The 27,230-nt window shown below is 53.5% G+C and overlaps 1 protein-coding gene across 2 annotated transcripts in view; it reads left to right on the top strand.

The window, feature by feature from the left end:
* Nucleotides 1-27,230, top strand: part of LOC115081610 (synaptotagmin-like protein 2) — a 251,242-nt gene that overhangs the window by 66,232 nt on the left and 157,780 nt on the right. The window contains exon 1 of one of the 2 annotated variants that reach the window (XM_029586034.1): nucleotides 17,400-17,626. The exons of the other annotated variant lie outside the window; for it this stretch is intronic. The gene's annotated coding sequence lies outside the window, so the exon portion shown is untranslated. Of the gene's footprint in view, nucleotides 1-17,399; nucleotides 17,627-27,230 lie in introns of those variants that run through there. 2 annotated transcript variants of the gene reach the window in all.

The raw sequence follows: 27,230 nt of genomic DNA, 5'->3' as shown, positions 1-27,230 counted from the left end.
CCCCACAGATCTCTCTGCCGCGGCTCGCAGGTCCTCTCCAGCAGCCCCACAGATCTCTCTGCCGCGGCTTGCGGGTCCTCTCCAGCAGCCTCACAGATCTCTCTGCCGCGGCTCGCGGGTCCTCTCCAGCAGCCTCACAGATCTCTCTGCCGCGGCTCGCAGGTCCTTTCCAGCAGCCCCACAGATCTCTCTGCCGCAGTTCACAGGTCCTCTCCAGCAGCCCCACAGATCTCTCTGCCACGGCTCGCAGGTCCTTTTCAACAGACCCACAGATCTCTCTGCCGCGGCTCGCGGGTCCTCTCCAGCAGCCCCACAGATCTCTCTGCCGCGGCTCGCGGGTCCTCTCCAGCAGCCTCACAGATCTCTGCCGCGGCTCGCGGGTCCTCTCCAGCAGCCCCACATATCTCTCAGACGCGGCTCGCAGGTCCTTTTCAACAGCCCCACAGATCTCTCTGCCGCGGCTCGCAGGTCCTCTCCAGCAGCCCCACAGATCTCTCTGCCGCGGCTCGCGGGTCCTCTCCAGCAGCCCCACAGATCTCTCTGCCGCGGCTCGCGGGTCCTCTCCAGCAGCCCCACAGATCTCTCTGCCGCGGTTCGCGGGTCCTCTCCAGCAGCCTCACCGATCTCTCTGCCGCGGTTCGCGGGTCCTCTCCAGCAGCCTCACAGATCTCTCTGCCACGGCTCGCGGGTCCTCTCCAGCAGCCCCACAGATCTCTCTGCCGCGGCTCGCAGGTCCTTTCCAGCAGCCTCATAGATCTCTCTGCCGCGGCTCGCGGGTCCTCTCCAGCAGCCTCACAGAGGCTCGCAGGTCCTCTCCAGCAGCCCCACAGATCTCTCTGCCGCAGTTCACAGGTCCTCTCCAGCAGCCTCACAGAGGCTCGCAGGTCCTCTCCAGCAGCCCCACAGATCTCTCTGCCGCGGCTCGCAGGTCCTCTCCAGCAGCCCCACAGATCTCTCTGCCGCGGCTCGCGGGTCCTCTCCAGCAGCCCCACAGAGGCTCGCGGGTCCTCTCCAGCAGCCTCACAGATCTCTCTGCCGCGGCTCGCGGGTCCTTTCCAGCAGCCCCACAGATCTCTCTGCCGCGGCTCGCGGGTCCTCTCCAGCAGCCCCACAGAGGCTCGCAGGTCCTCTCCAGCAGCCTCACAGATCTCTCTGCCGCGGCTCGCGGGTCCTTTCCAGCAGCCCCACAGATCTCTCTGCCGCGGCTCGCGGGTCCTCTCCAGCAGCCCCACAGATCTCTCTGCCGCGGCTCACGGGTCCTTTTCAACAGCCCCACAGATCTCTCTGCCGCGGCTCGCGGGTCCTCTCCAGCAGCCCCACAGATCTCTCTGCCGCGGCTCGCGGGTCCTCTCCAGCAGCCCCACAGATCTCTCTGCCGCGGCTCGCGGGTCCTTTTCAACAGCCCCATAGATCTCTCTGCCGCGGCTCGCAGGTCCTCTCCAGCAGCCCCACAGATCTCTCTGCCGCGGCTCGCGGGTCCTCTCCAGCAGCCCCACAGAGGCTCGCGGGTCCTCTCCAGCAGCCCCACAGATCTCTCTGCCGCGGCTCACGGGTCCTTTTCAACAGCCCCACAGATCTCTCTGCCGCGGCTCGCAGGTCCTCTCCAGCAGCCCCACAGATCTCTCTGCCGCGGCTCGCAGGTCCTCTCCAGCAGCCCCACAGAGGCTCACGGGTCCTCTCCAGCAGCCCCACAGATCTCTCTGCCGCGGCTCGCGGGTCCTCTCCAGCAGTCCCACAGAGGCTCACGGGTCCTCTCCGGCAGCCCCACAGATCTCTCTGCCGCGGCTCGCAGGTCCTCTCCAGCAGCCCCACAGATCTCTCTGCCGCGGCTCGCGGGTCCTCTCCAGCAGCCCCACAGATCTCTCTGCCGCGGCTCGCGGGTCCTCTCCAGCAGCCCCACAGATCTCTCTGCCGCGGCTCGCGAGTCCTTTCCAGCAGCCCCACAGATCTCTCTGCCGCGGCTCGCGGGTCCTCTTCAACAGCCCCACAGATCTCTCTGCCGCGGCTCGCAGGTCCTCTCCAGCAGCCCCACAGATCTCTCTGCCGCGGCTCGCGGGTCCTCTCCAGCAGCCCCACAGATCTCTCTGCCGCGGCTCGCGGGTCCTCTCCAGCAGCCCCACAGATCTCTCTGCCGCGGCTCGCGGGTCCTTTTCAACAGCCCCACAGATCTCTCTGCCGCGGCTCGCAGGTCCTCTCCAGCAGCCCCACAGATCTCTCTGCTGCGGCTCGCGGGTCCTCTCCAGCAGCCCCACAGATCTCTCTGCCGCGGCTCGCAGGTCCTCTCCAGCAGCACCACAGAGGCTCGCGGGTCCTCTCCAGCAGCCCCACAGATCTCTCTGCCGCGGCTCGCAGGTCCTCTCCAGCAGCCCCACAGATCTCTCTGCCGCGGCTCGCAGGTCCTCTCCAGCAGCCCCACAGATCTCTCTGCCGCGGCTCGCAGGTCCTCTCCAGCAGCCCCACAGATCTCTCTGACGTGGCTCGCGGGTCCTTTCCAGCAGCCCCACAGATCTCTCTGCCGCGGCTCGCGGGTCCTTTTCAACAGCCCCACAGATCTCTCTGCCGCGGCTCGCAGGTCCTCTCCAGCAGCCCCACAGATCTCTCTGCCGCGGCTTGCGGGTCCTCTCCAGCAGCCTCACAGATCTCTCTGCCGCGGCTCGCAGTTCCTCTCCAGCAGCCTCACAGATCTCTCTGCCGCGGCTCGCAGGTCCTTTCCAGCAGCCCCACAGATCTCTCTGCCGCAGTTCACAGGTCCTCTCCAGCAGCCCCACAGATCTCTCTGCCGCGGCTCGCAGGTCTTCTCCAGCAGCCCCACAGATCTCTCTGCCGCGGCTCGCAGGTCCTCTCCAGCAGCCTCACAGATCTCTCTGCCGCGGCTCGCAGGTCTTCTCCAGCAGCCCCACAGATCTCTCTGCCGCGGCTCGCGGGTCCTCTCCAGCAGCCCCACAGATCTCTCTGCCGCGGCTCGCAGGTCCTCTCCAGCAGCCCCACAGATCTCTCTGCCGCGGCTCGCGGGTCCTTTTCAACAGCCCCACAGATCTCTCTGCCGCGGCTCGCAGGTCCTCTCCAGCAGCCCCACAGATCTCTCTGCCGCGGCTCGCAGGTCCTTTTCAACAGCCCCACAGATCTCTCTGCAGCGGCTCGCAGGTCCTCTCCAGCAGCCCCACAGATCTCTCTGCCGCGGCTCGCAGGTCCTTTTCAACAGCCCCACAGATCTCTCTGCCGCGGCTCGCGGGTCCTCTCCAGCAGCCCCACAGATCTCTCTGCCGCGGCTCGCGGGTCCTCTCCAGCAGCCTCACAGATCTCTCTGCCACGGCTCGCGGGTCCTCTCCAGCAGCCCCACAGATCTCTCTGCCGCGGCTCGCAGGTCCTCTCCAGCAGCCCCACAGATCTCTCTGCCGCGGCTCGCGGGTCCTCTCCAGCAGCCCCACAGATCTCTCTGCCGCGGCTCGCGGGTCCTCTCCAGCAGCCCCACAGATCTCTCTGCCGCGGCTCGCGAGTCCTTTCCAGCAGCCCCACAGATCTCTCTGCCGCGGCTCGCGGGTCCTCTTCAACAGCCCCACAGATCTCTCTGCCGCGGCTCGCGGGTCCTTTTCAACAGCCCCACAGATCTCTCTGCCGCGGCTCGCGGGTCCTCTCCAGCAGCCCCACAGATCTCTCTGCCGCGGCTCGCGGGTCCTCTCCAGCAGCCCCACAGATCTCTCTGCCGCGGCTCGCGGGGTCCTCTCCAGCAGCCCCACAGATCTCTCTGCCACGGCTCGCGGGTCCTTTTCAACAGCCCCACAGATCTCTCTGCCGCGGCTCGCGGGTCCTCTCCAGCAGCCCCACAGATCTCTCTGCTGCGGCTCGCGGGTCCTCTCCAGCAGCCCCACAGATCTCTCTGCCGCGGCTCACAGGTCCTCTCCAGCAGCCCCACAGAGGCTCGCGGGTCCTCTCCAGCAGCCCCACAGATCTCTCTGCCGCGGCTCGCAGGTCCTCTCCAGCAGCCCCACAGATCTCTCTGCCGCGGCTCGCAGGTCCTCTCCAGCAGCCCCACAGATCTCTCTGCCGCGGCTCGCAGGTCCTCTCCAGCAGCCCCACAGATCTCTCTGACGCGGCTCGCGGGTCCTTTCCAGCAGCCCCACAGATCTCTCTGCCGCGGCTCGCGGGTCCTTTTCAACAGCCCCACAGATCTCTCTGCCGCGGCTCGCAGGTCCTCTCCAGCAGCCCCACAGATCTCTCTGCCGCGGCTTGCGGGTCCTCTCCAGCAGCCTCACAGATCTCTCTGCCGCGGCTCGCAGGTCCTCTCCAGCAGCCTCACAGATCTCTCTGCCGCGGCTCGCAGGTCCTTTCCAGCAGCCCCACAGATCTCTCTGCCGCAGTTCACAGGTCCTCTCCAGCAGCCCCACAGATCTCTCTGCCGCGGCTCGCAGGTCTTCTCCAGCAGCCCCACAGATCTCTCTGCCGCGGCTCGCAGGTCCTCTCCAGCAGCCCCACAGATCTCTCTGCCGCGGCTCGCAGGTCTTCTCCAGCAGCCCCACAGATCTCTCTGCCGCGGCTCGCGGGTCCTCTCCAGCAGCCCCACAGATCTCTCTGCCGCGGCTCGCAGGTCCTCTCCAGCAGCCCCACAGATCTCTCTGCCGCGGCTCGCGGGTCCTTTTCAACAGCCCCACAGATCTCTCTGCCGCGGCTCGCAGGTCCTCTCCAGCAGCCCCACAGATCTCTCTGCCGCGGCTCGCGGGTCCTTTTCAACAGCCCCACAGATCTCTCTGCCACGGCTCGCAGGTCCTCTCCAGCAGCCCCACAGATCTCTCTGCCGCGGCTCGCAGGTCCTTTTCAACAGCCCCACAGATCTCTCTGCCGCGGCTCGCGGGTCCTCTCCAGCAGCCCCACAGATCTCTCTGCCGCGGCTCGCGGGTCCTCTCCAGCAGCCCCACAGATCTCTCTGCCGCGGCTCGCGGGTCCTCTCCAGCAGCCTCACAGATCTCTCTGCCGCGGCTCGCGGGTCCTCTCCAGCAGCCCCACAGATCTCTCTGACGCGGCTCGCAGGTCCTTTTCAACAGCCCCACAGATCTCTCTGCCGCGGCTCGCAGGTCCTCTCCAGCAGCCCCACAGATCTCTCTGCCGCGGCTCGCGGGTCCTCTCCAGCAGCCCCACAGATCTCTCTGCCGCGGCTCGCGGGTCCTCTCCAGCAGCCCCACAGATCTCTGCCGCGGCACGCGGGTCCTCTCCAGCAGCCTCACAGATCTCTCTGCTGCGGCTCACAGGTCCTCTCCAGCAGCCCCAAAGATCTCTCTGCCGCGGCTCGCAGGTCCTCTCCGGCAGCCTCACCGATCTCTCTGCCGCGGCTCGCGGGTCCTCTCCAGCATTCTCACAGATCTCTCTGCCGCGGCTCGCGGGTCCTCTCCAGCAGCCCCACAGAGGCTCACTGGTCCTCTCCGGCAGCCCCACAGATCTCTCTGCCACGGCTCGCGGGTCCTCTCCAGCAGCCCCACAGAGGCTCACGGGTCCTCTCCAGCAGCCTCACAGATCTCTCTGCCGCGGCTCGCGGGTCCTCTCCAGCAGCCCCACAGAGGCTCACGGGTCCTCTCCGGCAGCCCCACAGATCTCTCTGCCGCGGTTCGCGGGTCCTCTCCAGCAGCCTCACCGATCTCTCTGCCTCGGTTCGCTGGTCCTCTCCAGCAGCCTAACAGATCTCTCTGCCACGGCTCGCGGGTCCTCTCCAGCAGCCCCACAGATCTCTCTGCCGCGGCTCGCAGGTCCTCTCCAGCAGCCCCACAGATCTCTCTGCCGCGGCTCGCAGGTCCTTTTCAACAGCCCCACAGATCTCTCTGCCGCGGCTCGCGGGTCCTCTCCAGCAGCCCCACAGATCTCTCTGCCGCGGCTCGCGGGTCCTCTCCAGCAGCCCCACAGATCTCTCTGCCGCGGCTCGCAGGTCCTTTTCAACAGCCCCACAGATCTCTCTGCCGCGGCTCGCGGGTCCTCTCCAGCAGCCCCACAGATCTCTCTGCCGCGGCTCGCGGGTCCTCTCCAGCAGCCCCACAGATCTCTGCCGCGGCACGCGGGTCCTCTCCAGCAGCCTCACAGATCTCTCTGCTGCGGCTCGCAGGTCCTCTCCAGCAGCCCCAAAGATCTCTCTGCCGCGGCTCGCAGGTCCTCTCCGGCAGCCTCACCGATCTCTCTGCCGCGGCTCGCGGGTCCTCTCCAGCATCCTCACAGATCTCTCTGCCGCGACTCGCGGGTCCTCTCCAGCAGTCCCACAGAGGCTCACGGGTCCTCTCCAGCAGCCCCACAGATCTCTCTGCCGCGGCTCGCGGGTCCTCTCCAGCAGCCCCACAGAGGCTCACGGGTCCTCTCCAGCAGCCTCACAGATCTCTCTGCCGCGGCTCGCGGGTCCTCTCCAGCAGCCCCACAGAGGCTCACGGGTCCTCTCCGGGAGCCCCACAGATCTCTCTGCCGCGGTTCGCGGGTCCTCTCCAGCAGCCTCACCGATCTCTCTGCCGCGGTTCGCGGGTCCTCTCCAGCAGCCTCACAGATCTCTCTGCCACGGCTCGCGGGTCCTCTCCAGCAGCCCCACAGAGGCTCGCGGGTCCTCTCCAGCAGCCCCACAGAGGCTCACGGGTCCTCTCCGGCAGCCCCACAGATCTCTGCCGCAGCTCGCGGGTCCTCTTCAGGCACAGCAGACTGAGCTGAGACGCAGCCCACAGGCCTCACTTCAAGCGCGGCTTCATCGGCTCTGTTGCGACTTTGTAGATCTTTTTTCGGGTCGCAGCAGCCCTCATTTTCTTTGACGGGAATCTTTATTTAAAATCAATAAAAACACTTGATGGGAGCCACCGGCCCACCAGGGGAAGCCTGACACCCCCCCCGCTCGGCAATCCGCCCCTGCCTGTCATGGTAATACAACACCAGAAATAACTTAGTTTTCCCTTTTTTATTCATTGTTGTTACCAGATGTATATTGCCCTTTGTTTTCAAGTTATATATTGATAGACTTTGCATTCACCTACTAGCACCTTGTATTTATCTATCCTTTTTTATTTTAATGTATCCCAGTTCTATGTAACCCTTGTTTTATGTAAAGCTTTATTGCTATGTACCTTCCATTGTAAACCGATGTGATATGTAATTTTTTACATGAATCTCGGTATATAAAAGTTCAAAATAAATAAATAAAATTAATTTGTTGAGGGCTGGTTGTTGTGAATTCTAGAATCTTCTAACAAAAATATATTTAAAAAAAATAGATTTGTGACATCACTGGGAGTTTTGCAGCTAAAGTGTTTATACTGCAGACGTCTTCCTGGCGTGACACGAGACTGATGTAATATCTTATTTATCATTGTTAAGCAGTTGAGATTCATACTGCAGCAATTATGATTATGGCATGTTGACATTATTTGTTTTAGAACCAACCCTGATCATCATTTTTATTGCTCTGGTCTATGAAAATACCTTGCTTGAGGAAGCTAAAATATTGACATAGCCGAGCAAGCCACGGTAAACTTCACAGGGATTTGCATGCGGCCATTGGCGACTGCATCTGTAGCACATCATGCCTGGGAGCTGAGTAATATCAGTAACGACACACAGCGTCTGTGAGCGGGGTGATAAGGTCCAAACTGGAAATGCACTCAGCAGCAGATAGGAATAGCAGCAACTTGCCACTGTGCCAATTGGCTGTGAGTCACTAGGGACAGCCATTTCCAAGTCACCAGCATGCTGGGCTTGATGGACCCTCAGTCTGACCCAGTGATTATATCTTTACTGGCGGACAAACTCTAAGGGCTGACATTAGGGCTTGCTTCTAGGTACTTGGTGTTTTCTTAAATGATTTTCCCCCCTAAATAGTGACTGCAGTGCCGTGGGATAAAAGTGAAGAATAAACTCACCCCCCACACACACACACACAAACACAGAGAAATAAATCCAGGATTGGCTTAGTTTGTCGCTGGTAATCTAGCTATCCCATGGTAAAGGTTTTCTGATGCACCACAGCAACAGCTGGGAATGTGAAGGCTGGACGGTCAACACAGATAAGATGGTTTGTTATGTTTGTTTGTTATGTTTCATGCAAAACCCCAGTGACTGGTTTGCTACATATCTTGGGAAATCAGGTCCAAGCTCCAGAAGGCCATGTCTGTCATCAAAAATGTAATCTTTAGAACTACATTTCCCATAATGCAGATGGTGCCATGCTACATTCCCTTATGCCAGTCATTCAATGTTATATCATGCTTTCTTTTTGCAATGCATGATTTAGTTTTTGGATTAATATTTATTTATTATTTATTGGTTTTTATATACCGCCGCTTATCAAGATATCACGTCGGTGTACAGAGAACATATTAACATACGCCTAAGCGTTATACATAGAACAAGGTAGTAAAAGTTAACTATACGCCTAAGCATTATACATCAAACAAGTTAATAATGGTAAAACTATTATAAAAAACAACTCAGTGTGGGGGAGGCAAACAAGGGTAAATTTAGTTAAATATGCATAGCAAAGTGTAATTAATGTAAAAACAACTTAGGATATTACTTAAGAATAGCTTAGATATTAACATTGGTGGAAATAACTTAGTAAGACTGGGAAGGTTGGGGGGGTGGGAAGGTAGGAGAAAGGGTAAAAAGTTGGGAGAGAGAAGCTGTAACAGACGTTACATGTTAGGGGAGGCGATACGAGTGAAACAATTCCCATCATGCTTCAAAAAAGTTTAGCAATATATAATATAATATAATATAATATAATAAACTTGACAATCCCACACATTGCTATTAGGGGTGTGCAGACCAAAAAACTGTCATTTCATGTCGATTTTCATTCTCATTAATATTTTCCATTTTTTAATGTTTTGGAAAGAGTGAAAACTAAAAACATAAAAGATAAACATAATTTTGTATTTTTTCTATTGTTTTATTTTGAAATCAACAAGAAACAACATTGTCTATGTCGTTTCAAACGAATGCAGATCACTAATTGCTATAATGTGGATATCGTTGATGATATAGGAGAATTCATTGATGATACTAAGTGCTCTGGGTGCTTCTGATTTAGGAGGCAGCACCAATAATCCATTGAACTCCCCAGCTATGTAATAGTTTGTCTGTAGATTGTACCTGACACAGGTAGGTTGTAAGTAAGATGAGCTTATATCTCAGGGCAAGCTACTCTTCATCTTTCTTCTTGCTGGGCCAACCCCTTTGCCGCTGTACCCCTGTAGTTACACTTTCTGTGAGAAAAGCCTGCGTGCACATGCAGGGCTCTAACAGAATGCAACCAGGGCCGGACCAGCTTGTCACGTATGGCATGGAGCCCTCTGAACTTCTATAGTGTTTTTGCAGGCAAAGCCTGCTCCTTTCTCAGGGCTGGAGAATAATAGTTGGAAGCCCGGACCTAGCTACGTATAAACTTTGATTTTTTTTTTTTTTTTATCCATGGTTGGTTGGGCCACAACAATAGAATCTCAGAAAAGGCCCTCCTCCTATATCTGAGACACAATACCCTGCTCTGACTGTTTGAAGAATGGCAGCGGGGGAAAATGAAGTAAGGGAGAATAGATTATATATATATATATAATGTAACTTTATGACCTCTTTGCACTTGTCAATGTTTCCTTTCTGCATTTCACACCCCCCTTGTTATATGTAAACCAGCATGATGTGATTTCTAATCACGAATGCCGGTATAGAAAAACTCTAAATAAATAAACAAATAAAATAAATAAATATATATATATATATTGAACACGTAACACGATCTGCAAACCCTTTGGAGTGCTGTTTCGCAACTCAGATCCTGCAGCCTCACCTACCAGCAGCTCCGCTTTTCAGGATCTCCATAAGGCAAGTTTATTTCATGCGCATCCCCTGTTTGCAGCCATTTCTCTCATGCAAATGACTAAAAGCACAGAAATGGACATTTGCCCAGCAGCTTCCTCTTGCATTTGTTTGGGCCTCTAGCTCCATGGGATCCTGCCAGGAGTTACCCGTGCCTCTTTCAGTTGTATTCCCTATGCCCTCTAACCCAGGCACTTCACGGACGGGCCTCTGGTTGAGAGAGACAGACATAGCCCGATTCTCACTGGAAACTGCTACAGTCCTGCTCTCTGGGGCCGCTGGCACTTCACCCTTCCAAGGTGGCCTTGCACTCTGCCCCCTGCAGGGTCTGCCCGTGGTCCAAGCTGGGTCTGGGAATTAAACCCAAGTCTCCTCCTGCCCGGCACTTCGGACCTTCTTTACCCTTCTCCAGATCTCAGCCTTGCTACTAGACAATGTGGAGGGTAAATGAGCGTAGCGTGCCTGCTGGAGGGGGCTGCAGTGGTAACTTCCTTCCCGCACACTTGCACGTGACTCCTAGGATTACTGTGCTCTGAAGGAGGGGGTGCAGTGGTAACTTCCTTCCCGCACACTTGCACGTGACTCCTAGGATTACTGTGCTCTGAAGGAGGGGGTGCAGTGGTAGCTTCCTTCCCGCACACTAGCACGTGACTCCTAGGATTACTGTGCTCTGAAGGAGGGGGTGCACTGGTAACTTCCTTCCTGCACACTTGCACGTGACCCCTAGGATTACTGTGCTCTGAAGGAGGGGGTGCACTGGTAACTTCCTTCCTGCACACTTGCACGTGACTCCTAGGATTACTGTACTCTGAAGGAGGGGGTGCAGTGGTAACTTCCTTCCCGCACACTTGCACGTGACTCCTAGGATTACTGTGCTCTGAAGGAGGGGGTGCACTGGTAACTTCCTTCCTGCACACTTGCACGTGACCCCTAGGATTACTGTGCTCTGAAGGAGGGGGTGCACTGGTAACTTCCTTCCCGCACACTTGCACGTGACTCCTAGGATTACTGTGCTCTGAAGGAGGGGGTGCAGTGGCAGCTTCCTTCCCGCACACTTGCACGTGACTCCTAGGATTACTGTGCTCTGAAGGAGGGGGTGCAGTGGTAACTTCCTTCCCGCACACTTGCACGTGACTCCTAGGATTACTGTGCTCTGAAGGAGGGGGTGCAGTGGTAACTTCCTTCCCGCACACTTGCACGTGACTCCTAGGATTACTGTGCTCTGAAGGAGGGGGTGCACTGGTAACTTCCTTCCTGCACACTTGCACGTGACCCCTAGGATTACTGTGCTCTGAAGGAGGGGGTGCACTGGTAACTTCCTTCCCGCACACTTGCACGTGACTCCTAGGATTACTGTGCTCTGAAGGAGGGGGCTGCAGTGGTAACTTCCTTCCTGCACACTTGCACGTGACTCCTAGGATTACTGTGCTCTGAAGGAGGGGCTGCAGTGGTAACTTCCTTCCCGCACACTTGCACGTGACTCCTAGGATTACTGTGCTCTGAAGGAGGGGGCTGCAGTGGTAACTTCCTTCCTGCACACTTGCACGTGACTCCTAGGATTACTGTGCTCTGAAGGAGGGGGTGCAGTGGTAACTTCCTTCCCGCACACTTGCACGTGACCCCTAGGATTACTGTGCTCTGAAGGAGGGGGTGCACTGGTAACTTCCTTCCTGCACACTTGCACGTGACTCCTAGGATTACTGTGCTCTGAAGGAGGGGGTGCACTGGTAACTTCCTTCCCGCACCCTTGCACGTGACTCCTAGGATTACTGTGCTCTGAAGGAGGGGGTGCAGTGGTAACTTCCTTCCCGCACACTAGCACGTGACCCCTAGGATTACTGTGCTCTGAAGGAGGGGGTGCAGTGGTAACTTCCTTCCCGCACACTTGCACGTGACTCCTAGGATTACTGTGCTCTGAAGGAGGGGGGTGCAGTGGTAACTTCCTTCCCGCACACTTGCACGTGACCCCTAGGACTACTGTGCTCTGAAGGAGGGGGTGCAGTGGTAACTTCCTTCCCGCACACTTGCACGTGACCCCTAGGATTACTGTGCTCTGAAGGAGGGAGCTGCAGTGGTAACTTCCTTCCCGCACACTTGCACGTGACCCCTAGGATTACTGTGCTCTGAAGGAGGGGCTGCAGTGGTAACTTCCTTCCCGCACACTTGCACGTGACTCCTAGGATTACTGTGCTCTGAAGGAGGGGGTGCAGTGGTAACTTCCTTCCCGCACACTTGCACGTGACCCCTAGGATTACTGTGCTCTGAAGGAGGGGCTGCAGTGGTAACTTCCTTCCTGCACGTGACCCCTAGGATTACTGTGCTCTGAAGGAGGGGGTGCAGTGGCAGCTTCCTTCCCGCACACTTGCACGTGACCCCTAGGATTACTGTGCTCTGAAGGAGGGGGTGCAGTGGCAGCTTCCTTCCCGCACACTTGCACGTGACCCCTAGGATTACTGTGCTCTGAAGGAGGGGGTCAGTGGCAGCTTCCTTCCCGCACACTTGCACGTGACCCCTAGGATTACTGTGCTCTGAAGGAGGGGGTGCAGTGGCAGCTTCCTTCCCGCACACTTGCACGTGACCCCTTGGATTACTGTGCTCTGAAGGAGGGGGTGCAGTGGCAGCTTCCTTCCCGCACACTTGCACGGGACCCCTAGGATTACTGTGCTCTGAAGGAGGGGGTGCAGTGGCAGCTTCCTTCCCGCACACTTGCACGTGACCCCTAGGATTACTGTGCTCTGAAGGAGGGGCTGCAGTGGTAACTTCCTTCCCTCACACTTGCACGTGACCCCTAGGATTACTGTGCTCTGAAGGAGGGGGTGCAGTGGTAACTTCCTTCCCGCACACTTGCACGTGACCCCTAGGATTACTGTGCTCTGAAGGAGGGGGTGCAGTGGTAACTTCCTTCCCGCACACTTCCACGTGACCCCTAGGATTACTGTGCTCTGAAGGAGGGGCTGCAGTGGTAACTTCCTTCCCGCACACTAGCACGTGACTCCTAGGATTACTGTGCTCTGAAGGAGGGGCTGCAGTGGTAACTTCCTTCCCGCACACTTGCACGTGACCCCTAGGATTACTGTGCTCTGAAGGAGGGGCTGCAGTGGTAACTTCCTTCCCTCACACTTGCACGTGACCCCTAGGATTACTGTGCTCTGAAGGAGTGGGTGCAGTGGTAACTTCCTTCCCGCACACTTGCACGTGACCCCTACGATTACTGTGCTCTGAAGGAGGGGGTGCAGTGGTAACTTCCTTCCCACACACTAGCACGTGACCCCTAGGATTACTGTGCTCTGAAGGAGGGGGTACAGTGGTAACCTCCTTCCCGCACACTAGCACGTGACCCCTAGGATTACTGTGCTCTGAAGGAGGGGGTACAGTGGTAACTTCCTTCCCGCACACTTGCACGTGACCCCTAGGATTACTGTGCTCTGAAGGAGGGGGTGCAGTGGTAACTTCCTTCCCGCACACTTGCACGTGACCCCTAGGATTACTGTGCTCTGAAGGAGGGGGTGCAGTGGTAACTTCCTTCCTGCACGTGACCCCAAGGATTACTGTGCTCTGAAGGAGGGGGTGCAGTGGTAACTTCCTTCCTGCACGTGACCCCTAGGATTACTGTGCTCTGAAGGAGGGGCTGCAGTGGTAACTTCCTTCCCGCACACTTGCACGTGACCCCTAGGATTACTGTGCTCTGAAGGAGGGGGTGCAGTGGTAACTTCCTTCCTGCACGTGACCCCTAGGATTACTGTGCTCTGAAGGAGGGGGTGCAGTGGTAGCTTCCTTCCCGCACACTTGCACGTGACCCCTAGGATTACTGTGCTCTGAAGGAGGGGGTGCAGTGGTAACTTCCTTCCCGCACACTTGCACGTGACCCCTAGGATTACTGTGCTCTGAAGGAGGGGCTGCAGTGGTAACTTCCTTCCCGCACACTTGCAAGTGACCCCTAGGATTACTGTGCTCTGAAGGAGGGGCTGCAGTGGTAACTTCCTTCCCGCACACTTGCACGTGACCCCTAGGATTACTGTGCTCTGAAGGAGGGGCTGCAGTGGTAACTTCCTTCCCGCACACTTGCACGTGACCCCTAGGATTACTGTGCTCTGAAGGAGGGGCTGCAGTGGTAACTTCCTTCCCGCACACTTGCACGTGACCCCTAGGATTACTGTGCTCTGAAGGAGGGGTGCACTGGTAACTTCCTTCCCGCACACTAGCACGTGACCCCTAGGATTACTGTGCTCTGAAGGAGGGGGTACAGTGGTAGCTTCCTTCCCGCACACTTGCACGTGACCCCTAGGATACTGTGCTCTGAAGGAGGGGGTGCAGTGGTAACTTCCTTCCCGCACACTTGCACGTGACCCCTAGGATTACTGTGCTCTGAAGGAGGGGGTGCAGTGGTAACTTCCTTCCCGCACACTTGCACGTGACCCCTAGGATTACTGTGCTCTGAAGGAGGGGGTGCAGTGGTAACTTCCTTCCCGCACACTTGCACGTGACTCCTAGGATTACTGTGCTCTGAAGGAGGGGGTGCAGTGGTAACTTCCTTCCCTCACACTTGCACGTGACCCCTAGGATTACTGTGCTCTGAAGGAGGGGGTGCAGTGGTAACTTCCTTCCCGCACACTTGCACGTGACCCCTAGGATTACTGTGCTCTGAAGGAGGGAGTGCAGTGGTAACTTCCTTCCCGCACACTTGTACGTGACCCCTTGGATTACTGTGCTCTGAAGGAGGGGGTGCAGTGGTAACTTCCTTCCTGCACGTGACCCCTAGGATTACTGTGCTCTGAAGGAGGGGGTGCAGTGGTAACTTCCTTCCCGCACACTTGCACGTGACCCCTAGGATTACTGTGCTCTGAAGGAGGGGGTGCAGTGGTAACTTCCTTCCCGCACACTTGCACGTGACCCCTAGGATTACTGTGCTCTGAAGGAGGGGGTGCAGTGGTAACTTCCTTCCTGCACGTGACCCCTAGGATTACTGTGCTCTGAAGGAGGGGGCTGCAGTGGTAACTTCCTTCCCGCACACTTGCACGTGACCCCTAGGATTACTGTGCTCTGAAGGAGGGGGTGCAGTGGTAGCTTCCTTCCCGCACACTTGCACGTGACCCCTTGGATTACTGTGCTCTGAAGGAGGGGGTGCAGTGGTAACTTCCTTCCCGCACACTTGCACGTGACCCCTAGGATTACTGTGCTCTGAAGGAGGGGGTGCAGTGGTAACTTCCTTCCCGCACACTTGCACGTGACCCCTTGGATTACTGTGCTCTGAAGGAGGGGGTGCAGTGGTAACTTCCTTCCTGTACGTGACCCCTAGGATTACTGTGCTCTGAAGGAGGGGGTGCAGTGGTAACTTCCTTCCCGCACACTTGCACGTGACCCCTAGGATTACTGTGCTCTGAACGAGGGGGTGCAGTGGTAACTTCCTTCCCGCACACTTGCTCGTGACCCCTAGGATTACTGTGCTCTGAAGGAGGGGGTGCAGTGGTAACTTCCTTCCTGCACGTGACCCCTAGGATTACTGTGCTCTGAAGGAGGGGGTGCAGTGGTAACTTCCTTCCCGCACACTTGCACGTGACCCCTAGGATTACTGTGCTCTGAAGGAGGGGGTGCAGTGGTAACTTCCTTCCTGCACGTGACTCCTAGGATTACTGTGCTCTGAAGGAGGGGGTGCAGTGGTAACTTCCTTCCCGCACACTTGCACGTGACCCCTTGGATTACTGTGCTCTGAAGGAGGGGGTGCAGTGGTAACTTCCTTCCCGCACACTTGCACGTGACCCCTAGGATTACTGTGCTCTGAAGGAGGGGGTGCAGTGGTAACTTCCTTCCCGCACACTTGCACGTGACCCCTAGGATTACTGTGCTCTGAAGGAGGGGGTGCAGTGGTAGCTTCCTTCCCGCACACTTGCACGTGACCCCTAAGATTACTGTGCTCTGAAGGAGGGGGTGCAGTGGTAACTTCCTTCCCGCACAACTTGCACGTGACCCCTAGGATTACTGTGCTCTGAAGGAGGGGGTGCAGTGGTAACTTCCTTCCCGCACACTTGCACGTGACCCCTAGGATTACTGTGCTCTGAAGGAGGGGGTGCAGTGGTAACTTCCTTCCCGCACACTAGCACGTGACCCCTAGGATTACTGTGCTCTGAAGGAGGGGGTGCAGTGGTAACTTCCTTCCCGCACACTTGCACGTGACCCCTAGGATTACTGTGCTGTGAAGGAGGGGGTGCAGTGGTAACTTCCTTCCCGCACACTTGCACGTGACCCCTAGGATTACTGTGCTCTGAAGGAGGGGGTGCAGTGGTAGCTTCCTTCCCGCACACTTGCACGTGACCCCTAGGATTACTGTGCTCTGAAGGAGGGGGTGCAGTGGTAACTTCCTTCCCGCACACTTGCACGTGACCCCTAGGATTACTGTGCTGTGAAGGAGGGGGTGCAGTGGTAACTTCCTTCCCGCACACTTGCACGTGACCCCTAGGATTACTGTGCTCTGAAGGAGGGGGTGCAGTGGTAACTTCCTTCCCGCACACTTGCACGTGACCCCTAGGATTACTGTGCTCTGAAGGAGGGGGTGCAGTGGTAACTTCCTTCCCGCACACTAGCACGTGACCCCTAGGATTACTGTGCTCTGAAGGAGGGGGCCTAGGTTATGGGCTTCTCCAGTCTTTATTTAGTGTCGGCTCGGCACCTTTGCCAAGTGGTTTGGGGGAGGGAGATAAAGTTGCTGGTCCACGTTAGGTAGCTGGTGATGGGGGGAGGGGGGGGATCTGGATTTTTTTGTTTGGGGGGGTGAGGTTTGGGGATTTTTTGCCCAACCTTTCTGACCCTGAGAGAGGAGTTAGGTTTTGCAGTGGCTTTGGATCCTTCGGACTGAGGGACTCCCCAAGCCATTTGGTGGAAGTGTGGGGGAGGAGGCTGGATGCAGGGGGGGGGGGGGGGGGTGTCTCACACTGCGGTTTCTGCCCGGAGACCAGGAGGGAGAGTGCTGTAATCAAACTGTAATGTGATTTTTGCTGCTGTTCTATTTTTTTCATTGGCCCTTGTATTGTGAAGCTGCAAATGATCTGCCTGCAGGAATTGTAATGAGCTGTAAAGCAGCGGGTGCTGGGTATCAGGCAGTGCACCCCGGGTGCTGGGCTGGGAGGTCCTTGGGAAGCCCCTTCCAGTGCACCCCAGACAGGCAGGACAGGGGCCATGGACATAGATCATTTGGGATGATGCCAGGATTTTGGTGGGATTGTGCATGCACTGGGCCCTGGCTCTCAGTGAGCCCCTGCCTTCGTGGCTGTACCTGGAGTAGCGCCCTTACAGATTTATCCATATTCTGTAATAAGTGAATTGCCCGGTCTTTTATTTGTCTTGACTGGACGGTAAACTCCACGGAACAGAGACTCTCTCTTAAATGTACTTGTACAGGCAGTGGTAATTTAAAAAAAAACTAAAAGAAAAATAATTGTACTGGGACGGTGCCATTCACTTTTTCCTAACGGGGAAGAGGAAGCAGGTTGGTGGTAAGAGTGCAGGCCGGTGACCTGGCACGACTTGTGCCCAGCGCTGCCCTGCCCTGCGGGTGACCCTGCACAGGGTGACCCTGGACATGGGCATTGCCGCTTTCCAGAAGGAAGGTGGACAAGCAGCGGCTCTTCCTGCAGCAGCGGCAGCACGGAGCATGCCTGGAGGAAGAGCAAACTGCCGCTGCCGCCGGACCTGTCGGACCAGTTTGGGGCTGGAAAGGAAAGTGCAAGAAGTGGCGAGCAGCGCGCCCAATCCCGGAGCCAGGCCGCGTTTCCCAGCGCCGCGGCGGGAAAAGCCAGGGGGGGCGCCTGCCCAGGTAAGAGGAGGAGGAGCGCGCGGGGCTCCCGGGCCCAGAGGTCACCACACCGACCCCCCCCGAAAGGCGCCTTTTTATTTGCACCTGAGGAGGGGAGCGTTCAAGGAATGCATTGAGCCAGTCCCTTATACAGAGAGATATTACAGATAATGTACCTTTCTTTTGTTGGTTGCTGTTACTGTTTCCTCTGTTCACAGTCCCGCACGGTGACCCTAACCCACAGTGACGGGGGGGGGGGTGCTGGGAGCTGGGCTCTGTCACGTGGCCCACCCAGGGTTTTACTTCTAAATGAGCTTTGCAAACGCAGAGTTTTGTGGGGTTTTTTTTTAAAGAAGCCTTGACATATGGAAGGAAACAGTTTCGGCATTTCGGGTTTTTTCAGTGTTTACAGCCAGTAAAACGTTTGTGGGGGGATTTTTTTCATGCAAACAAGAGAAAATAAATATTTTTTTTATAAGTAGATATGATAAAAGCAGTATTTCTTGGTTACATCTGTATCTCTAAGGGTAGAGTGCCTTTTGGATCCTAGAAAGAATATAATTACAAAACAAACAGCTTTTTTTTTTTTTTAAGTAACTGCCTTTCTCTGTCTAAGGTATCGATCTGCTAAGTCCGTGCCTGTCAGATCTGCAGAAAGTCCTTTGTGTTGTTGTGTAGAAAACACTTATAAGTAAGAACTGGCTTCCTCGTTTGTTTTTCTAAGGAAATATACAAATATACAAATTTGCAAAATGTTCTGAGTGTTGTAAAGCAATACTTTTTACTGGGCTCCATTCACCTAAAATCCCTTTGGCCCCTAGAGGATAACTAGCAGAAAAATCTTGAATAGCAATTGTTGTGAAATCAGATATTCTTCCAAAAAAAAACAAAAAACATATTGGGATTGCATGGGAGGAGGAGCCACAAAAGCCTTTCCCTTAACTCCCTCCCAGTCCTGTCCACAAACACCTTTCATTTGCCTCTGGGAGCCCTCAGGGTCTGCATCTGAGCTCAGTGGCTGCAAGGCTTTGACTTCCTGCTTGCATTTAACATGATCACCAAGCTACTACCAGGCCTGGCACTACCAGATGTGCAAACTCTGCAGTTGCACGGGGCGGCCCGCCCGGGAGGGTGGTAGCTGTGGTTCAAGGGGCCCACTAAACGGAGCAGCAAGAGGCAATATGCGGCCGCCAGTAGACCCCCATCCCACTAGCAGCAGAAAAGGGGAAAGGCCCATGAGTCTGCTGGTAGATCTCATCCCACTGGTGGCAGAAGAATGGAGAGACCCGTGCCTCCCTCCACCTGATGAATAGGGAGCCATTCTGTGGCTCCTCCTTGTGTGCCAGCCTGCCTCGCCGTGCTCACTACATGGTGCTAGAACTTCCTGTAGGCTTATCTCGTGCACTGTGAAATGAGTCTACAGGAAGTGCTAACACCAAGAGTGTTAAATACCGCGGGCTGGCTGGCATGAGCAGGAGCTGCAGAAAGGAGCCTGCCTGGGGGGATGGGTGTGCTTGTGTGTGTGAATGGGAGCCTGTCTGGGGGGAATGAGGGCATGTGTGTGTGTGTATGTGTGTGAATGGGAGCCTGCCTGGGGGGATGGGTGTGTGTGGGTGTGAATGGGAGCCTGCCTGGGGGGGATGGGTGTGCGTGTGTGTGTGTGTGTGAGTGAATGGGAGCCTGCCTGGGGGGATGGATATGCGTGGGTGTGGGTGTGATTGGGAGCCTGCCTGGGGAGATGGGTGTGTGTGTGTGTGGGTCTGAATGGGAGCCTGCCTGGGGGGATGGGTGTGTGTGGGTGTGAATGGGAGCCTGCCTGGGGGGATGGGTGTGTGTGGGTGTGGGTGTGAATGGGAGCCTGCCTGGGAGGGATGTATGTACATTTATTTATTTATTTATTTATAACTTTTCTATACCGAAGTTCAAATAACAGAGTTCATTATCACTCTGGTTTACATTGCAACCATAAAAAAACAGTGACAAAGTTGTCTTACATAGAACAGGGGGAGAGAAAAACTTGGATACAGCTTAAGCATGGGGAGTAACGTGTGAAAACTGGTAAGAACTGATAACAGTTGGCTTTTTTACATGTGTGTCAATGGAAGCCTACTTTGGGGGGGGGGGGGTGAACAATTTGTGCCACTCCCACTAATCTGCTAAGCTGAGGGTGACTGGAAATCAAAAGTTTTCGGATATGGGAAACTGGAGATTTTTCCCTTCTTGTTTTAATTATTAGGCATTTAATGTGTCTGCTATTTTGAAATGTTTTATTGCTGCTTGGAAATTTTTAAAATGTATTATTTGAGTTCTTAATTATTGGATATTATTCTATTTGTCATTTGTTTGGCAATATTCTTTTTATTAGTACTGCTTACTATGATTGATTTATATTTCTTGATTTTATTGATGATTTATGAGCTTGTGATGTTTCTGTTTTTCCATTGCTTCACTGCATTCAGAGTCTGGCTTGTTGCAGTTTCCAGTTCAGTTTCTGTCTGCACATTTATTCTGTATTTGGTGAGGCTCTGTCTATGTTCTTCATGTGTAAGCGAGGTGAGGTATTCTGCTTGCATGTTGTTTCCATGTAGGAATTTAGAGCTGACTGGTTTGTTCTGCTTTCCTAACAGGAGGGGTTTTAGGGCCTGGTAATATTTTCCTTTTCATATATGAGGTTATTCCTGTTTGCGTGGTTGCAGTTAGTACTGTTTTGGTGTAGGAAGTTTATTCTATTGCTGTCATTCAGTTTACTCAAGGATGTCCAAGGGCCAGACCCACCCCATACACGTCTTACAATAGATCTAATGCCATAGGGGTTCCAAGCGCCTTTTTTTGCAGGGTTTTCTGGGAGGCACCGCAGCAGTGCAGGCTTTTCTGTACAACAGACTGGTACCAGCTACAGGGCCCAGCCGGCACCAATTTTATGTACCGGTCGCTGGGGCAGGAACACCTGGGGATCATTCCTGCACAATTTAGAAATGTTGGACCTGTGGATGGGGTAAGGTAGGTTTGGGGGGGGGGGGGTATTAATTTTGACAGTTTGGGTTGCCGGAAGGAGCAGGGTTTTTTGTCTGGCATGGAAAGAGGGCCTGGGACAGAGCGTGAGACTGACCGTTTGGTCACTGGGGGAAAACAACAACAGTTTTGTGTTACAAATAAAGCAGAAGAGAGGGCGAGGGAGGTGGCGTGGAGGAAATCCAGTAGCGAGGGCTAAGGGCAGATACCTGCAGTCAGCTCTCAGCAGAGGTCAAGCGCGCCGAGGGCAGACAGGAAGGGACCTTGGTGGTGAGAGGGAGAAGTGAGGCTTGCGATGGCAGAGGTGTGGCAGCCCAGCCGGTCCTTGTCTGCTGCTCACCTTCTCTCGTTCTGTCTTTCCTGAGATCTGTTCTCCTGTCCGGGCACGAGCTCTGCCACAGCCCTGCAAGCGCCTTCCGTTATCAGGGAAGCAAATCAGACCCACTTCATGAGAAAAAGGGGGTAGAAAGAGGAAAATTCTGCCCAACTTCTGCTTTTAACTCTTGCTCCATCTCTTCATAACCCACTCACCCCCCTCCCCAAAAAAAAAGAAAGTTTTGAAGAACCTTTCTCTGTTTTTTAAATAATTTTACATTTAGAGGTTTTTACAAAAAAATGAACAGAGATAAGGAAATCACATAATCTCGATAAACAAGGAATATGGCATAAAAGAGAACGCCCCCCCCCCCCCCCAAAAAAATAAAAACAAACATAAGAGAATATAAAAAATAAACGTGTTTCAGACTGAACTAAATTACTGGCTTTGGCAGAAAATCCCATAATTGAATTCTCTGCTTACTTTCTGAATGTGCTTGAAATCTGTGAGTTTCTTGAAGAGGTCCCCTTGTTCCAGTACAACTGAGAGGAGTAGATTGCCCTTCCTCTGAACCTGCCCTATGCCACTCACGAATCTGTGACCCTCTGTTAGATTTCCTCTCCGCAGTCTCTCCATGCTAAAGAGCCTCACCCGGTTACGCCTTTCTTCATAAGGGATCGTTCCAGCCCGTAATCATTCCTGCCGCCCTTCTGTGCATCTTGTCTGCTTCTGCTGTACCTTTCCTGAGATGCCGTGGCCAGAATAGCACGTGATACTCCAGGTGTGGTCACACCATTCATCTGTGCATGGAAATCATACGTAGTAACACCGGCAGGAAAATCCTAATGGTCCATCCAGTCTGCCCAGCAAGTTTCCTAACGTACGGGCCGATACAGTAAAGTCCACGGGAGAGCGGGCGAATGCACAGGCCACTCTCCTGTGCTGCGATTCTGTATTTAAATGAGGCCCGGCGGTAAAAACAGGCAAAAGGAGGCGCTAGGGACACTAGCACGTCCCTAGCGCCTCCTTTTGGACCGGAGCAGCAGCTGTCAGTGGGTTTCACAGCTGATGCTCAATTTTGCCGGCGTCCGGTTTCCGAGCCGGCAAAATTGAGCATCCGGTTTTCGACCCAACAGCCGCGGGCCAACTTCAAATTTTTTTTTATTTTTTTACTTTTTTTTACCCTTTGGGACCTCCGACTTAATATCGCCATAACATTAAGTCGGAGGGTGCACAGAAAAGCAGTTTTTACTGCTTTTCTGTGCACTTTCCCGGTGCCTGGAGAAATTAGCGCCTACCTTTTGGGTAGGCGCTAATTTCTGAAAGCAAAATGTTTGGCTTGGCTGCACATTTTACTTTCTGTATTGCGCGGGAATACCTAATAGGGCTATCAACGTGCATTTGCATGTTGCGGGCGCTATTAGGTTCGGGGGATTGGACGCGCGTTTTCGGCCCCTTACTGAATAAGGGGTAAGGGAAAACGCACGTCCAATGGCGGGTTAAGTGCGCTCCGTCGGAGTGCACTGTACTGTATCGGCCCGATAGTAACTCCTGCTCCATGCCGGTTACTCCCAAGCCTTGTGTTAATGTTAAGGGTAGTAATGTTTACAATCAGACATGGCCGTAGAAGCAGTCCTGACTGCCTATCAATAGCCTATGCTGTAAAAGTCAGGGCCCAGTTTTGGCCCTCATCTGAATCCAGTTCCATGCCCAAATTGTTTTGTTCTCTCTTCTTTTTCCTCACCTTCTATTTGCTGATGATGGATACGGTGGTCCGTTTCCTTCATCCACCATGATGTCCATATTTAGGGCAGAACCTTTCCCCCTATGAATGCATATCTGGCTGTGATGCTTATGACATGATGGTGCTCCGCTGGGAAGGTGCAGAGGAGAATTAATTTGTGTATAGTGTTGTGATGAATATATAAAGTTACTATTTTAAATGAGCAAAGCATTGCTGAACTAGTTGGTAACCTTGAAGATTGTGCCTTGTCTTCTGACTCTGCTGGATCTCAGCAAGAGCTGATAGTGCCTTTACCACCTAAATCATCAGCCTTACTGGCATTTGTATAGCTGTGTCAGTGCCGTATACATATGATTTTTATAGTGCTACCGGCCATGCACAGTGCTGTACAATGGTGATAAGTATTCAGGTACAGTAAGTCCCTGCCCCAGTGAGTGGGTACCTGAAGCAATGGGAAATGAAGTGACTTGCACAAGGTCACAAGGAGTGTCAGTGGGAGAAGTATGATTTGCCTGAACCCTGACATCCCTCCCTGCTTCTCAGGCTAGGCCGCTGTCCCTGCACAGCGAGTGCATTTCAACCAGTGGTGTTTTTACAGCTGTACCTTCTGTGCTCATTGCATCTCCTATCCTCAGAGAAAGCCGGCTCTAGTGCAGACCTTGCCAGCATAAGCAACCTGTGCAGCTCATCAATGTTTCTCAATGCAGCGGGCCAGTTCAATGTTCTCAGATCCAGCAGAGCCTTTCCTGGTGCAGACCCAATGGCATCCCCTCAGCTGCACCTGTAATCCTCCTCATGTGACCGAAGACCTGCAGATATTGTTCTAGCACTTCAGAACGGCTCCTCTCCTGGAGGCTCTGGGGTCCTGCTCTTTAGATGAGACCTTTTTAGTGGATTAATACCTCTGTGGCACGCTTTTGAGGTTTGCGCTTTTCTTCCTCAGGCCAGAGCGCTGCCGTTTCCCGGGGACGAATAGCACAGCCTCACGGAGGAGCCAGGCTGCCTGCAGGTGGAGGAGGGGAGGGGTGCCAGAGGCGATGGGGGGGGTGAGAAAGTGACTGTTCTTATTAAAAGTGTCCCAAGGCGTTCGATCATCAGGATACGCAATGCCTTCCATTCCATTTTCTAATAAACATACGAAGACGAAACAAGTTCTTGAACCGGCACTGCAGAAGCCAAACAGCGATCATTGGGCAGCAAAGAAATACTTTTCAAAATATTCAGAACGAAACAAAAAGCGAGGAAGCCAACCCCCTAAGACAAAACCCCAGCATTCCCGTCAGACTGACAGAGAAGGGAGCCGAGCCCCTGAAAGGAATTAAAGCAACCATACAGAAGGAAAGGATTTGCAATAAAGGGATCACTTATTTTTATTTTATGTGGTTATGTGGTTGGTAGGGGATAATGGGCTTCTAACTCTCATCCTGCTGGCTCAGAAAGCCATTCCAGTGGCGCAGATGTTGGGCGCACATCTGGACTCCCGGCAACATTTCCATGGGTTTTCTGCCCGACTGCAGCCCTTGCTCTCTGATTTGTTTATGTTTGAAACTTTGCCTGAGAGAGGGAGGATTTCCTTCTGGTCACTTCTTTGTCTTTCCTCTCCATTGCGTCCCCTGCAAGCAGCAGAGTTATTTCTTAAAAGCAGGGAGTCCAGCCTTGCCAGGCGGAGGGCAGGGGCTACGTTACCCCAGCAAAGGTCTGAAAAACAGACGCTGGGGCAAGTGGGAGGGAACCAAGCAGAAAGGAAAAGCAAATGAGGAAAGGACACCTGTAAAACAAACTGTGCCGCGGTGTCAGTTATTCAGGGTGGCTGGCACTTACCACATCTGTAAAGCAAACGGCAGCCTCTGAGCGCTGGGGAATGATTCAGCCCGAGCTTGCAAAAATAACCCTTACTGCAGGGATGAGCGCTGAATTACTTAGGCAGTAGGAAACACAGCGAAAGCAGCTTTGGCTCTCAAACAAGACTTTCACTGAATTAATGGGACGTGATGAAATGATTTTTACAGCTGTACTTAGCTAACTATCCAAAATTGTTATTATTTTTCCTTCCCACACAAGAATTAGTTTAATCCTGAACTGGAATAGAGAACCAAAATGGCTCTCTACATTAGCTTTCTCTCTTCCATCACCACCCCATCTAATCCTCTTTCTCCCCACCCCAACACTTCCCCCCTCAACATTCTTCACCTTCCTTTCTTCCTGACCTCAGCACTCTCTTTGCTCCCCCCTCCCCTATAGGTCACAGCTCCCTGAAAGAATGTGTGTGTGTGTGAGAGACAAAGGAAGTGGGTATGAGAAATACAGAGGAAGCAGGGGTGTGTGTGTGTGTGAGAGATACAGAGGAAGTGGGGGTATGTGTGTGTGTGAGAGACAGAGGAAGCAGGTGTGTGTGTGAGAGAGACAGAGGAAGCAGGTGTGAGAGAGAGAGAGGAAGTGGGGGTGTGTGTATGTGTGTGTGTGTGAGAGATACAGAGGAAGCGGGGGGGTGTGTGTGTGTGAGAGAGACAGAGGAAGCGAGGGTGAGAGATACCAGAGGAAGCGGGGGTGTGTGTGTGTGTGTGTGTGTGTGTGAGAGAGATACAGAGGAAGCGGGGGTGTGTGTGAGAGAAGGAGGAATCATGTGTGAGAGATAGAGGAAGCGGGGGGGTGTGAATGTGTGAGAGATACAGAAGAAGCGGGGGGGGTGAATGTGTGTGTGTGTGAGAGAGACAGAGGAATTGTGTGTGAGAGATACAGAAGAAGCGGGGGTGTGTGTGTGTGTGAGAGAGACAGAGGAAGCGGGGTGTGAGAGATACAGAGGAAGCAGGGGTGTGTGTGTGAGAGAGAGACAGAGGAATTGTGTGTGAGAGATACAGAGGAAGCGGGTGTGTGTGTGAGAGAGAGACAGAGGCAGCGGGTGTGAGAGATACAGAGGAAGTGGGGGTGGGTGTGTGTGAGAGAGACAGAGGAAGCAGGGGTGTGTGTGAGAGAATGAGGAATCATGTGTGAGAGATACAGAGGAAGCGGGGGGAGTGTGTATGTGTGTTTGTGAGAGAGACAGAGGAATTGTGTGTGAGAGATACAGAGGAAGTGGGGGTGTGTGTGTGTGTGTGTGAGAGAGATACAGAGGAAGCGGGTGTGTGTGTGTGTGTGTGTGTGTGAGAGAGAGACAGAGGAATTGTGTGTGAGAGATACAGAGGAAGCAGGGGTGTGTGTGTGTATGTATTTGTGAGAGAGAGAGACAGACGGAGGAAACATGTGTCTGTCTCACATACATATGCTCAAGCTCCCCCTTCTCTCACCAAGCATGTATATGTGTGCATAAGATAGAGGGAGCACATTTTGTTTATGTCTGTCTGTGTGTGTGTGTGTGTGTGTGTGTGTGTGTGTGTGTGTGTGTAGTATGTGTACCCTTAGTCTATGACAATCTCAGAATGACTGGTATGGAGAGTGGAGGATTTTTAAAATCCTTATTAATTTTAATTACGGGGTATTATTTGATGTCTACTGTTTTTGAAATATTTTATCAATGTTTAGAAAATTTTAAAAAATTTGTGCAGGAGATTCTAATTATTGAATATTATTCTATGCAACAGCTGTTCTGAAATTTATATTTTTAGTATGGTTTTACTATTCTGATTGATTTAAATTTCTTGATTGTATTGTTTTGAGGAATAGTGATTTTCTGCTTTTCCATTGTTGCACTGCATACAGAATCTGGCTTCTGGTTGTGGTTCAGTTTTGTGTGTGTGTGAGAGAGAGAGAGAGAGAGGGAGCATATTGTGTGTGCATGTATGCCCCCAGTCTATGACAATTTTAAGATGACAGATATATGGAGAGTAGGACATTTTTAAAATCCTTATTAGTTTTAATTATTGGGTGTTATTTGATGTGTCTGCTGTTTTGAAATATTTTATCAAAGTTTAGGACATTTTAAAATTATATATTGGGGGTGCCAAAGGAAGATTCCGCCCCAGGTACCAAATACTTTAGGTATGCCACTGCCCCTGTAGGTAGGGGCAGTGGCATACCTAAAGTATTTGGTACCCCTACCTACAGTATATATGTACCCCTACCTACAGGCTTACTGAAGGGAGCATGGCTGGAGCAGTAAACAGAGAGGCCCAGAGACCTGGCAATTAATGCAAATTACCTGAGAAATGCACAAAGTGTGCATTTTGTATACCTGGTTTTGAGCCTATTTATATGAGGCAGCATGGTGACGGAGTGTGGGCAAGCATTTTTCTTGACCTTAGTTTGTAGTGACATCACAGTCCAAGCATGCTCAGACAACTTTCTGTGCTCAGCTCCAGATGTTGGTGACATCAGAAGAGTGCCTATTGTATCCAAATAGAGATAAGGAGGCTCGCACAGATTGTAATAAAGCTGGTGGTGATCTACGCGTTCCCCAGTGAATCTCTTTCTGTCAGAAATGTTTCTAACCCAAAAAACAAAGGTTTTCAAGTTGTGCCAGCTTCCATAACAGATAAAACAGGCTCAGATCTTGATATGGAGGCATATAGCAAACACAGGTGCAGCGTTGCAGAGAAAGTTAAAATTAAGAGAAAATT

This window comes from Rhinatrema bivittatum, unplaced genomic scaffold (genome assembly GCF_901001135.1).
Source record: "Rhinatrema bivittatum unplaced genomic scaffold, aRhiBiv1.1, whole genome shotgun sequence".
NCBI lineage: Eukaryota > Metazoa > Chordata > Amphibia > Gymnophiona > Rhinatrematidae > Rhinatrema > Rhinatrema bivittatum.
Note: the sequence above shows the minus strand (reverse complement) of the source record. Positions and strands in the feature narration are given on the sequence as shown.